General features: G+C 33.6%; 1 pseudogene; it reads right to left on the bottom strand.

The window, feature by feature from the left end:
• Window positions 1-13,399: 13,399 nt before the first annotated feature.
• LOC132562658 (uncharacterized) lies at window positions 13,400-14,453 on the bottom strand (annotated as a pseudogene).
• Between the last annotated feature and the right edge of the window lie 234 nt (window positions 14,454-14,687).

Consider the following 14,687-nt stretch of genomic DNA (forward strand, 5'->3'; position numbering starts at 1 on the left):
TAAAGTGCTTAATAGAACTTTACAAATTTCACATAGGGAGTTATAACCTCACCAGTGGGCAGATTAATGAGAATTGATATAAGGTCATTTCAACAGGAACAGAGAAGTAGATTACCAGTGGAATTTTATCCGAGTGATATACATGATGAAAACTATTTCAGGTGGTAATGTTATTGATCAATGACAATATAGAAACCGCAAGCACCTTCCTGGATTTCCGATGACTCATTTACTAAGTTTAAAATCGTATGTTAACAGTCGTAATTTAGTCGATAAACTTTGTGCTGATAACCTGTGTGATTGATAACGTTAAATGGCATAACAAAACGATTAATTTTGATATTTTTTCTACAATACTACTTATTCATTTATTTCATTTTCATTATTTTCAAGGACAAAATAAAATATTTCATGGAGAGGTACATATGAATAAAAAGTGGACCGAATATTCGAGATTATACCGTTACCTGTTTCACTCTCATCAGAAATAATTTACCTGCAAGGCACATGGGACTGTAACGACACAGGTGATCTGGATTCGTGGATCACCCCTCTTAGTGACACAAAGCTTGGTTTACTATTTCACTTCTATTTTTTTCTAACACGGACATATCTGAAAAAGAATTATCCCGACTTTAACACACGACACATTTCCAACCTATATAAGGGGTTCAAATATTTAGATTAAATGATATTCATATGTATTTCCACGACTGAAAACGACATCAGTTTACATAAAGCAAAGACATAAACATTAGATATTATAAAGAAATTTGGATTATAAAATACAAATTATTCTCTATACTTCTGATCCCGGATTTTCATTAACATGACAATTTTCGCCATCAATGAACTAATATCTAATATACGAAAGATTTTATGAGCAAAGATAGTCTACTATCCTATCTGATCATACGGGAACGTGGTTTTGTCTCATGTGATAAGCATGTAGCCTCTGTTATTCTCATTATAATTGTCTTAACGGTCCGTCAACACATAAAAGGTAAGTAGGGCCATCAAACGGTAAAACAAACAGCGATCCAAAAGGAAATAACATTCAACAAAAATGTTAAAAATCTTGAATGGGTATGATAACACAAAAGATTAAAATGGTACGTCATCTTAACAGTTTCAAAAATGGATTTTAGATAACAGGTTTAACGGAGTGCAATTTGATATTGGGATATGTATTCCATTCCTCAAACCTCTCGCTCTCGGAGCTTTTAAGACCACACCTACAGCAAGCCTCTTTGTAGAGGCTAACGAACTATCACTATATAACCGTCGAAATAAAATGGCTTTGCAATACACCATTCAGCTAATGTCAAATCCTTCGGATCCTGCTTTTTCCCTTGTATTTGATCCAAAATATAAAACCTTGTTGCAAAACAAACCAAAAACCATTCCATCATTCGGTATTTGAATTTCCTCTCTTTTACAGAACACAAATATTGATATTGACCAAATTCAGTCATTTGGAACGACAGAAATTCTACCCTGGCTAATGAATTCACCTGAAGTTTTTCACTTCATGAAATGGTTAATTTAGAAATATTTCTACATTTATATACTGATGGTTCAAGAGATAATGATAAGGTTGCTGCGGCCATGGTTACACAAGATGAAACCTATGGATGCCGGGTACCTAACAACGCCTCAATATTCTCGACAGAAGCGCGAGCTATCTACCTCGCCCTTGAATATATTCAAAGAAACAGGGTAATGATAGTTGTTATCCATTGTAACCTGGACGAGCGCGACTCGCAAAGAATGGCTAAAACATCTACAAGTTTATTACACTCTATACACATAACAAGATATATCTTCTACCCTAATTCAGCACACTTCACTCCCTCACTCATAACCATACTTACACTATAATTATAGAAATATATATTAAAGTCTATACAGCCAAGCATCTATACATGTCTCTGGTAAAGACTCTGAAAAACGTCTCTGGATCACCTGCATATAAAACGTTACATCAGTCAGCAAATGTTCACCGGATTGAACAAATGTCCTCCCTGCTAACAGATCCAATGACGCACCAAGTACTGTCCACAAAGGACATCTCAATAATTGTCCACACAGGACATCTCAGGACTGCCCACACAGGATATCTTCATAATGGTCCACACGGGACATCTTAGGACTGCCCACACAGGACATCTTTATAATTGGCCACACAGGACAGCATATACAGTAGATAGGTCGGTCTACCTCCAGACTGTATACCGCAACAGTCCACACCAGACCTCATATGTTTACAGGACTGCCCCCACAGGACATGGTATCAGGCTACACTGCCTTGCCCACACAGTACGTTAGCAACAGCTATCTTGGCCCACATAGGACACAAACATGTAACATCTCTGTACCAGTAGTATCATCATCGTCCTCACTAATATCTTGGGGTAGAACTGTAATTACATAATATAACCATGTCTAACCAAATATCCCATTCCTATTACTAAGCTATACATATATTCATTTAGTATCTCATAATATACACAAATATTATATTATTACAACCATATAATACTGTATGTAGCTAATTAACTGACTATTTCTGCTTATAATAACTGAATACATAATCCAATTCACAAAAATTAGTTATTCTATACCCATAACATATGTATTTTGAACTGTACTCATCGGCTGTTATAAGCATATACATGTATCTCTTACTATTCGGCCCAAATACCAAACACAACAGATTCCGGGTAAAAATTGGAATACAAGGGTGTTATAAAGGTTTACAAACTTACCGCAAACTGTATTTTGCGCTGGCTAACCCCATACAAGCAATTATCGACCTGCCGAAATCTACACCGCTGCTCTCGCTTACATGTACACACGAGACTAAATTCAAATATAAAGAACTCGGATCCGGAGAATCCGTAATTAAATCTTTTACGTGGAATTATTAAGAAAAATAGATAGACAGTATTTAGTTTAGATATTATCAAAATTATTTCATTAAATACATGTACGAAATGTTCAGAATAACTGGGATATTATTTCATACATATAAACAGATAAAATGTACAAAATTATGGTTGGGCATCTATGAAAAAGGAAATATTTCTCTCTACTTACATTTTAGTTTCATCTGTAGCCCAGCCATTTTTTTTTCTTCTCCTCTCTCTCTTTCTCTCTCTCTCTCCACTGACTTAATATTGACTGACTTAATTTATTGGATTTCTTTTTGTTTTTGCAGAGAGCATGAAATGCGTGTGTGATGATGTGAGTGATGCATGTACAAAGGTATGCATGTCTATATGTTGGTAGAAATAGCGGATGTTGATGAAAATGCTGATGATGATATTGTGATTATATAATTGTTATTGCATTTATTATGGTAACGATAATCGTGTGAGGGTGTGGAAGATGTGTGACGGTAGGATGATAAATGATGAGTGTGTTGATAAATATACCGTGAAGATAATGACTTCTACTGATGATGATGTTGATAATGTTGATGGTTGATGATGATGATGATGATGATGAGGATCTTGATGATGATGGTTGATGATAATGATGATGATGTTGATTGATAATGAGGATGTTGTGGTTTGATGATGATGATGATGATGATGATGATGATGATGATGATGATGATGATGATGATGATGTTGATGATGGTTTATGATGAGGATGTTGTTATTTAATGAGATACAGATGATGATGAGGATGATGATGATGATGTATGGGAAAGTGTGTTGCACATGTAGATGTCAATATCTGTAAAAATTATGAAACTTTTCAAAAATAAAAGAAATAAAAAAAAAATTATGGTTGGGACTGTGACATCCATTCTCTTTTTGTTCTACAAGGTCTTAGCAATAGAAATATCGAAAATATTTTCTTTCGTAATACCTTAATACTATATCACGAACTTGCCTTCAACTTTCGTATTGCTTTTTGCTGGGTTCCTGGGCACATGGGAATACCAGGCAATGAAAAAGCAGATCGTGCAGCAAAGGAAACTTTATCGCTACCATCTGTAGTTTTCAATCTTCATTTTACCTATTTTAAAATTTTTTAAAAGGTCAGTGGCAGGAGGAATGGAATATATATACCAGTAAAAAAATTGCACTCCGTTAAACCGTTAAACCTGTTTTCGGTGAATAGTCTCTAGGCTATAGAGACAACCACCGAGAAGAAATTGTCCTTGTCCGTCTTCGGATGGGTCATATATACCTTACACATTCATATATGTTGAAAGGCGAAGATAATCCTTGGTGCATAGGATGTGATGAGCCATTTACCATTAAGCATTTTTTTATTGAACTGCTTAAATCTTCTGTCTACTAGAGAACGTTTTTTATCGTAATATTACATGTTTAAAATCCATTTTTGAAACTGTTGAGATTTGTAAAATTCTACATTGCCTGAAAGATGTTGGTCTATATAATAGACTATGACGTACCATTTTAATCTTTTGTGTTAACATACCCATTTATGATTTTTAACATTTGTCTTTTACCTTTTGGTTTGTTTAATGTTATTTCCTTTTGGATCGTTGTGTTTTACCGTTTGGTGGCCTTAATGACCTTTTATGTGTTGATGGGCCGTTAAGAATGTAATAATAATAATAAATAATAGTTTTTGACGTTGAACTTTTAATGTTCAATAAATTAAAAAATAGCGCCAAATAATGTTTTGAAGTTTTGCGTTGAATAGCGCTTAATTAACATTTAAAAAGACTGACAAGTTACATTTAATATAATTCTAAGTTTGATATATTTGGTATGCAATATTTTTTTCTGTCTTCACGTAGTAAAATGTTGTGTCGTCTGGTCAAAGGATATACACAACCAGAAATATATTATTTTTTACGCTGTTAACTATGAAAATTCATTTGATGGAAAAAATGTTAATACAGGAAGTGTTTATTATTATTTTGATATAAGCTGGAGGATCGTTCTTGTTACAGCCTCTACCTAGAGTTGCATTTTTATATGTTTATTTTTGTTTTCTATATATACTGTGGATGACTGGGATATCGAGGAGGGAATTGCGAGGGATAAGGGTAGGGGAAAGAGGAGGTTATACTTTCTTTGGTCGACATAAATATGACATTACCTATCTATCCATACAAAACTGGTTTTCTATACTGTAACAATGTACATGTATTAGTTATTACAGAAGTTAATTATGTGTGAACTTACTATAGCTAGTATGTACTGCCGAGGTTTATCAGACAACATAAAGAGAAGGGATATATTTCATTTCTGCAGGGAAAGATATTATAACATTTCAGAATTAATAGATACTCATTCTAAAGCATCTTCAGAACGGCAGTGGAAACATGAATGGTGTCTGGATTGCTATTTTTGTTCTCATACAGGAAATAGTCGTGGTGTTGCTATATTGTTCAAAAATAGTTTTAAAAAAGTATTCAAATCTAAAGAATGACTCTAGCGTGTGTATATGGTCCAAATACTGATTCGCCGGAATATTTTCACCGTTTAAAAGGGAATATCTTTTAAAAGGAATAGTCTTTTTGGTAATGACTAGGTAATTATTACTTGAGATTTCAACGTCTTTCGAAAAAGATACTCGCAAATATGTTAGAGAAAAACAACAAAAATGCTAGGATTGCTATAATTGATACTATGGACGAACTCGACTTAATAGATATTTGGCGAGTTCAGCATCCAGATACTAAAAGGTTTAGCTGGTTTGGGCCTAGTGGAAAAGCTAGTCGGCTTGATTATTTTTTGGTTGCCTCTTACCTTCAGCCCCTGGTAACTTTCTCCGACATAGAATTGAAATACAAATTTGATCATGCACCGATTATTATTAGGTTAAATCTACATAATCAGGGGTCGGGGGACTTGGAAGTTTAATAATTCATTATTATTTGATAAAACGTATACCGATATTGTTAAAACTGTTATTAACCAAGTTCTTACAAATTATGCAGTGTGTTACAGGGTCGGGTTATGGGCAAAACACCACAACAACACCTTCGTAAGTTCTCAACCATTAACCTGGTTTTTATTGCAGGCGACAAGAGATTAACTCTGTGTATGGCACAGAGTTATAGGGGAAATCTTGTCTTGTAAATATGACCAGTATCGTACTGGTGAGCGGGTAGTTATACAGGAGGTTTGCAGATATTCACCCGCACGACTTTACAATTTCTCTGGTCACCTCACTGTCCAGTCAGACAATGACCGGAACAAACAAAAAGCGCGAAATGGACAAGAGCCAATAAAATAAGACACAAGATTGTGACGTAAGACAAAGACAAAAATGACCAAACGATACGGTATAAGCAGACGAAAACTAGACTAAACACTTAGACGCATACAGTATAAACGAAACAAATAAATAAGACTAATACAATACTGAGACAATTCAATACAAATATTAAAATTATAGATCCTGCCACAAGTGAATGATCAACTTTTATGGGAAATGATAAAATAAGCTATCAGGGGCAAAACTATTTCATATGCTAGTTAAAAACAGAATGGGCTAATTCGAACAAGAAATATTACAGTTACAGTGTGACCTTTTGGCAATCAATGAAAATCAAGAAACAGCTGTTATTTTAGAGGAAAAAGAAATCTAATCTACGAGAGGAGAAAGTACGGGGACTGATGGTCAGAGCAAAAGCTGGAATATGGAGGGCGAAAAATGTACCAAATGCTTTTGTCATTTAGAAAAAAGAAACTACACTGAAAAAATTTGGAAGATCAAAGAAAGTCTTTGTTTCATTTTTATCTGGAACGATAAAAGAGATCAAACTAAGCGTTCTACTTTAAAAAATAATTATGAAAATGGTGGATTGAAAAAGACATATATTGAATGTTTCATAAATTCTTTGAAACTAACAAGGGTAAAGAAATTACTCGATCCCCGAAATACCTCTCCCTGGATATTACTATTGCTAGATGATCTAGAAAGATATGGCATCTTTAATGTTCTTGCATATAACAGATATGACATGATAAAAATAGTAAGAAATCTCAACTCGTTCTAACGAGATGTATTTTTGGCATGGCGTATTCTCAACAGAGAGGAAAACACTGCAGAATATTACTTTTCTCAACCAGTTTCGTTCAATAGTAATATTAAAATAGGAAATGAAGTAGCATATTACCAGCTATGCCAAGATAAGGGTATCAGTAATTTTTCAGATTTTTTCGATAATGAGGGTAAAGGACTAACCTATCAGCAGTTTGGGGAACATTTTGATATTCCACATGTAAAAAGAATTGAATTTTATGGTTGGATTTCAGCCATTCCAGGTACATGGAACAGACTAATTCGCAAACCAACAAACATCTTTTATGCAGAATTTTGTACCCCAATAATTTCTGAAAATGTAAAAGCAATGGAAAAGTGGTCACAGGATATTCAAAACTTAGAAATTGACTGGAATAGAATTTATTTCATACCAAGAACATGTACTAATGATGTAATTTTGCAGAATTTTTAATTCAAAATCATTCGTAGAATATTATGTACAAATACATTTCTTTATAAAATCGGTATCAAAGAGAGTAAAAGATGCAGTTTTTGTGATTTTGAGGACGAAGATATTTATATATATACTTTGTGGTTGTATTCATGTAAACACAATTTGAAGAGAGTTCTCAACTCCATACAAAATGCAATATTGAATGCACAATTTATCCAATGGACACCATTTTTGGTTGCCCAAATAAATTCAAAATAATTTAATAATTGTTGCTTTTTAATAATAAGACGATATATATATATATATATGTAGATGTAATTCAACTGTGCCCTCTATAAGAGGCATCCTTCCATTCATGAAACGATATAAAGAAATCGAGATAATTGCTTATAGACAGTTTTCTTTTTTATAACTCATATTTTATTCATTTTTTTCAAAGGACATGCGCACATGACAGTATTACATAACGTACAGAAAAAAGATCATTCCTTCCAGTTTTCCAAACATGCATAGACATTAAATATTAATCAGCCACATTCACACTAGTCAGCGTATATATTCCTTGCTTACATCAGTTCACACGCCGAAGATCATACATGTTTTAATGAATTTAAAATGACGTGAATATTCCATAATGTCATGTGGCATGTTATAAGAAGAAAAGATAGAGATATACGCCCACAGTTACAAATAGCAGACAGACAGACAAAACAAGACAAGACCAGACAGACAGAGGGAGGGAGATATATTGACAAAACACAAGACAGACAACAAAGACATAACAAACACCCTGAAGTATAAAGAGAAATATCAAACATGTGTAAGAGTCATCAGTTATGGTAAGTTAGAGACAGATAGACAGACCTTCCAGAAACAAAAGTAGAAACTAATTGAAATCAAAATTGACAACAGCATTACTTAATAAGAAAATCAAAATAAAAGTGAGCCCAACTGTCAGAGTTAGGTTGATAACAAATATATTTCTATTCTTATTAAAAACTTATTAAAAAATATTTTTCCATTTTCCCCATTCTTTGTTAAAATTATCAAGAAAACTACCACCCTTTTTTATTGCTATATACTTTTGGATATTATGGTGGTCCTTGAGAGGATTTATTAGTGAATGTATGTTTACTGTGGTATCAAAACATCTAGTTTTTTAATATAGTGTTTAATAATGATGTTAATGTCATTATCTATTCTACTTAATTCGTGTCTAATTAGCCAAAAACCAAATATTAAAGATTGTATATTAATAGTAAAAGGAATTGAAAAAACATCTAAAAGTGCCTCAAGACTCTGTAGTAAGTATTTAACTTTTTGACATTCCCAGAATATGTGAGAAATTGTCTCGGACTCTAATTTGCAAAATGTACAAAGAGAGCTTAAACTATGTTTGCCTTGAAAAGTATTGAATTAGTTGTCAGAATATTATGTAAAATCCTATACTGGAACAACTGAAATTTTGAATCTTTTGTTATTTTAAAAGGCAATGAAACAATATTTGCCCAGTCAGAATAATCAAAGTCAAAATCATTGGCCCATTTTTTTCTCCCAGTTGGAATTACATCATTCTTTGATAAAATTTTATATAAATGTTTTGTTCCTTGAACTTTATTGAAGAAAGATTTTATGTTCAAAGGAATGAAGGGGAGTAAAAGATGTGTGTCCTGATCAATAGGTTTGCCAGTAATGAATGATTTTACAGAGTTGACAATACCTTGGAAATAAAGAAAATTTGTAAATAAAATGTATTTCTTTGGAAATTCAAGATAAGAGTAAAAAATTAAAAGGATTTGTAGTTTTCAGCAAATCGTTAACTACTCTTATGCCCTTAACGAAAAGTAGACTTTCCACCAATAGTTATATTAGGATTATACCAAACAGGCGTTTTCAACAAAGAGAGTTGTCTGCCATTTAGAAAGTCAGAGTTCAATAGTCTTTTCCATTCTTTTAAGACATCACACCAAAATAATTTTTTGCATGATCTTTGACACATATGTACATAATCAGTTCCATTTAAACATGACAATGAGATAAAAAAAATCATTCAAATTGACATCTTCTATATCATCTGAGTCATCATACTACTTTTCATAAAAATCTTTAACGTTTAAAATTTCTTCTTGATCAGATATTATCTCGTTATTTGGTTTTTGTAACATAGAGATGATTTTGGAGGTGAAATTTCTATTTTCTAAACCTGAAAAATATTTTGTGAGTTTTTCTCCTTCTAGCCATTTTGCCCTTGATCTAATAATATTACCCCTTATATTATGTAATCTCATTGCTTCAAGTTCATAGATGATAAAGGGGCATGATATATAATTAATTAATAATATCATGCCCCTTTATCATCTATAACGTCAAGAGTAAGTGGACAGCACACATGACGTCATAGATTCTTTGCATAGTTACATTGCACTGAGGAGCCGCTCAGCAGTGAAAACGTTATGCAAAATGATAACTTAACTGTTTCTTGTGGGTTTTTTTTAACAATTTTTATATTATCACTAGCGTATCGTCATTAACTATAATATATATATATATATATATACTAAACAAAAAAAGAAAGGTAACACTACTTTATTCTGTGATTAATTAATTAATCCCTTAATAAATCCTTACCAATCATGTACGAATAAAGTAATTGATCAATTCTGATAAAACTGCAGTCATGGTTCATTATAAAACTTTGCGTTAAGTTGATTTTATTCGACTGTAAAGGACGTTGGGGTCAATTTCAAAGGTAACACCATTAGTAACGGGTATGGCCACCGTTTGCGAAGTAAACAGCATTGCAGCGTCGTCGCATGGAACTCGTAAACCGGCGGATAATTCGAGGAGAGATGTTGTTCCATTCAGCGATCAAGGCTTGGGCCAGCTCCTGCAAGTTTGACGGCTGTTTGTGACGTTCTCTCACGCGTCGCCCAAGAACGCCCCAGACATGCTCAATCGGTGACAAATCAGGTGATTTAGATGTTGACCCAGTTTGGTTTAAACGACTAGAAAAACACTGCAAAACCTAGTAATGCTGTATGCATTGAGTAAGGTGTGGAGGATTTCCAACCTACACAAGGAAAAAAAACCCTGTTAATGTAGTTCTTGGTGTCTCTGTTTCAGGAGGATAATGGAAGAACAGCATATGCATTGTGTGGACTTGAACAGGTGCGTTCATGGAGGCAGAACAGCGAAAGTCAAAGTGAGTCTTTGAAAAATCATATTCAAATTGCCATAAATTCATGGTTCATCATCCATCCATCAGCAAATAATATTTGTTGATCACTATTTGTTGAGAAGTACTCGATGGATCTTTCTTAATTTGTATTTGTAGGTTTCCCGTGATTCCTGTTGGTGCCCCTTTAGTTTTGAGCCATTCTAATAGTCAACACTAAGCCCTAACATTGATATGTTAAGACGTGCATCAGGCTGATTTGAATAAATCTGTAACAAGTACACGCTACATGGAAACAGTTTTCATGCATTTTCCACCTGTGCACGATGTGCCAGAACATTTTGTGGGTTCACTTTCACACACATATAAAATTTGCCATTTCATCATACAAATAAAAGAAAAGTTGAAAAGGTTAACTGTTTATTACATGTTTGTATATAATTGTACAAATATTGACCCACACTATCAACAAACTGCTATACAGTGTATGATCAAAATTTAAATGAAAAAGGACATAAAAAACAAAATTTACTGAAATGTATCGTATATGTGTTTTTGGTCACCTGAGACAAGGTCTTATGATAACCTATGGCAATCATCTTCAACCAGTGCGTGCGTCAGTAAACAATTAATTTTTTTCGACTTCTTCTTAAATGTTTTTTGCAGAAATCTTCCTTGGCCTAAGGTGAAACAAAAAAGTGAATTATATGGTCCCACCTTATACGGGCCGAGAGGCAGGATCACAAACGTCAAATTTACTCAAATTTCAAAAAAAAGTTTTCTCAATACCCAGATATGATAGAATCAAACGCTCGTCGTGGGAGGAAGCTTCATAAGGTGGTTTACAATAATTGTGAATTTACTTTATAATTCACGAAAGAAATTATTTTTTGAGTATGATTTGTTAAATTTCCATTGGAAATATTTCAAACTTAGATGGTATCAATATATTGATCCTGACTGACCCCAATTGCTGATGTGTGAAGCCAAAAGGACTTCAATTTCAAAAATCGTCTTATCAGGTTTTATCGTATCAAATGTTCTTCCAGGTGGAAGATGGAAGCGTCTAAAGGTGCTTTACTTATCAATATGATCCTCACATTTCTTTCTGGAAAAAAAAATTTACTATGATTTTTATAGAAAAATTGCATTTTCCTACATAGAGTTAATGTCCTACTGGAAAGAACTCGTATACATATATTGACATTGGCTTACTATCATCAATGTCACGAGTTCGTTTTTCATGACACTAGAAAGCTACTTTCCCTTTCACCTTTATATTAATTATTATCTCAGTTGACCGGGTACCTAATCTTAATTGTAGCATCCCACTGAACAACCCACCAACATCGGAACTAACGTTGGCCCTTTTTTACTGTTTAATACTCCTTTGTCGGATACCTTAACATAGAAATTGTAATCGCATTTGATACATACTAATATTACAAAGTAAATACAATATTCTATACATTTGAAAGGATAACATTTTTGTCCGCCACCAAATGATACAAATATTAATGTTAGTTCACAAATAGTTTATCCCTTTTTCTCAAGACACAAAAATCACCGTTGGTAACCCACCTGTAATGGTTCGCTCGCTAATATAGTGAGTGATGGAAAGTAACGAGAGTAACCCACAAATACGGACAACACACAAACGAAAAGAGTACATAGCAAAGGCTAACATTAGTTGGCCATTCGACTGTTTCTCTTGATGCTACAAAATTATAACACATAAACATACTTTCAGTTATTAATTATTTTCTGTTGATAAATATTTTGAAAGTTGCAAATGGTTTAGTACGTAAACGAACATACATTATAAATACTCATATTTTGTAAATGAATTTCGTAAATAAATCTTAAAACGTAGCAAAAGTATATGTGATTCAAATGTCAATAAAACTATGTATGAAAACTTGGACGTAAAATGAACAAGCAATTGATGTCTAAAACTTTTAGTTCCCATATTGACAATTTTGCCGTAAGTTTACAATGACGTTTTGTTGACCTTTTCATGATTTCCAATGAAGCCTTTTCCAATAAAGTTTATTCATATTATGTACTGATTGTATTATTTTTATTAATTTTCGTACCCGTTCTTTTGTTTTTCACACATTCTTATTCTGATGAAAGTGTACTAAAGTTTTCACTGTTATTTCACGTTATCATTTAGATGCGCAAGCTGTGTTGATGGGTAACTCAACCCAACAATTATAATTATGTCGTCATACACGATGATGTCATTTACTGCCAATCAAAATTCCATTTCTGTCTATCCAGCTATATATAGGTAGATTGTCATGGAGATATTAATTTATCTCGTGATGATCATGCTATTCATTAATAAATCAAGTCACATGACACATCATGCGGACAGCAGTTTAACAAGAAATTATATGTAAGACTTCAACAAAAAATAGAAAAACGCGGTTTGTTTAATTTCTTTTTCAACCTGTGGTAATATTTTTCGTATTAGCTCACCTCACCAGACACTCGAAATGTTCTTTGACTCGACTTAATATCCTTTCTAGTATAATGATTTGGAGACTAGTAAGATTCAGTATGTACATGTACATTGGTACGGGTCAGAGTGAAAAGTCGGCAACTAATTCCATATGCATGCAGATGGTTCTGAAAGGTGTATGTTGTTCAGATATTGAAATTGATATTTCAATTTTTCTTAATTGGTTTACTATGAAGTCTAATATTATTTATAGGGGAAAGGATGTTCATGTTTTGTCCAGTTGTCAGCATTTCGTATATTTATCAATAAATATGATAATCTATATCACTTGGCCAATGCTTGCCAGGGTCATTGTCCATGCCTCAGCGAATTGTATATCGAATTGCTCTATATATTCTCTCATATATAAACTTTTGTACAGCTCCACAATATCTGTCAAATTGCCAGATTTTTCCGATCAAAGGAAGTCCACCAACTCTTTACTTTTGTGGTACAAATCCAACTCTGCATTAAAATCTTTTAAGATATTATTAGGGTTTCTTTCTTGTGTGACATACGGTGGCGAAAAGGCCAAACGGATATCTTTTCTGTGAAGAAAGAATTGAACAATGTAGCTTCTCCAAATATCACTGACACGCCCATTTACACTGATAGGTAATGCTACGTAAGGAAACGCCGGCGGTAGCCATAAAGTCGCTTGGGCATTGAATGGTGCATAGGAATATTTAGGCAATACTAATGAGAGATGAGACTTTCTGGTTGCTCTAAAGTCAAAAGGAACGTCACGTGTCAGTCTATAAATAGCGTCTATGTCTGGCTGATTATTGGCTAATGATTACACGATGCCAATAGTCAATGTATCACTTGAATTGCATAGTTTTGGTTTAGTGGTTTCGTTTCTAATATCTTGAAGGGGAAATCCTCTTGGCCAAGTATAAGTTTCCTCCACTCCGAAATATGTATAAGGGTTTAGGAGAATATTTTCCCTACCTTTACAAACTGTGACGTAATGGAAATGTGTTCCATTTTGAAATCGTTTAGTTTAATCATTCCATTATTATCGTCATCGAAGTCCCATATTTGTTTAGCTTTGTGATGGATAGCATACATATATCCAATGTTTTTTCTTCCAAAATGATTATTTGGTATGATCTCTGATAACAAAGGATATAACTTGCTTTGTTCTTTTACCGAAAAATATTTGATTCTGTTTCGGGCCTATCATATCCAAGTCCCTCCAACGGTGTCAAATTGTCAGCTACTATAACTAGGCACCAATTCGACAGCGACGCTATGGTTTTAACAGCTTTTGATGGGGAATGTATTGTCGTGACAACAGCCCAGTTATTGCACTCTGGTATTTTGTCTAACATTGCCAAATATTTATACTTATTCGTTATCGACGTTGGTAAAAGTGTTATTACGATACCACCCGAAAACAACGACCCAGTTACAGAACCAATGGACCCAACATTTGAGAAGGTTATAGGTGTGTTATATCTATAGAGTTGCTTCATCATATCCATGGATGATTTGTGGTTTAGGATATACCTTGTACAAAATCCTGGCTTTATGTTCAACAGTATCGCTGCTTCATGACCTCGGCC

The sequence above is a fragment of the Ylistrum balloti genome, unplaced genomic scaffold (assembly GCF_031769215.1).
Source record: "Ylistrum balloti isolate Yb309-2 unplaced genomic scaffold, AGI_CSIRO_Ybal_v1 Utg371474, whole genome shotgun sequence".
Classification (NCBI taxonomy): Eukaryota; Metazoa; Mollusca; class Bivalvia; order Pectinida; family Pectinidae; genus Ylistrum; species Ylistrum balloti.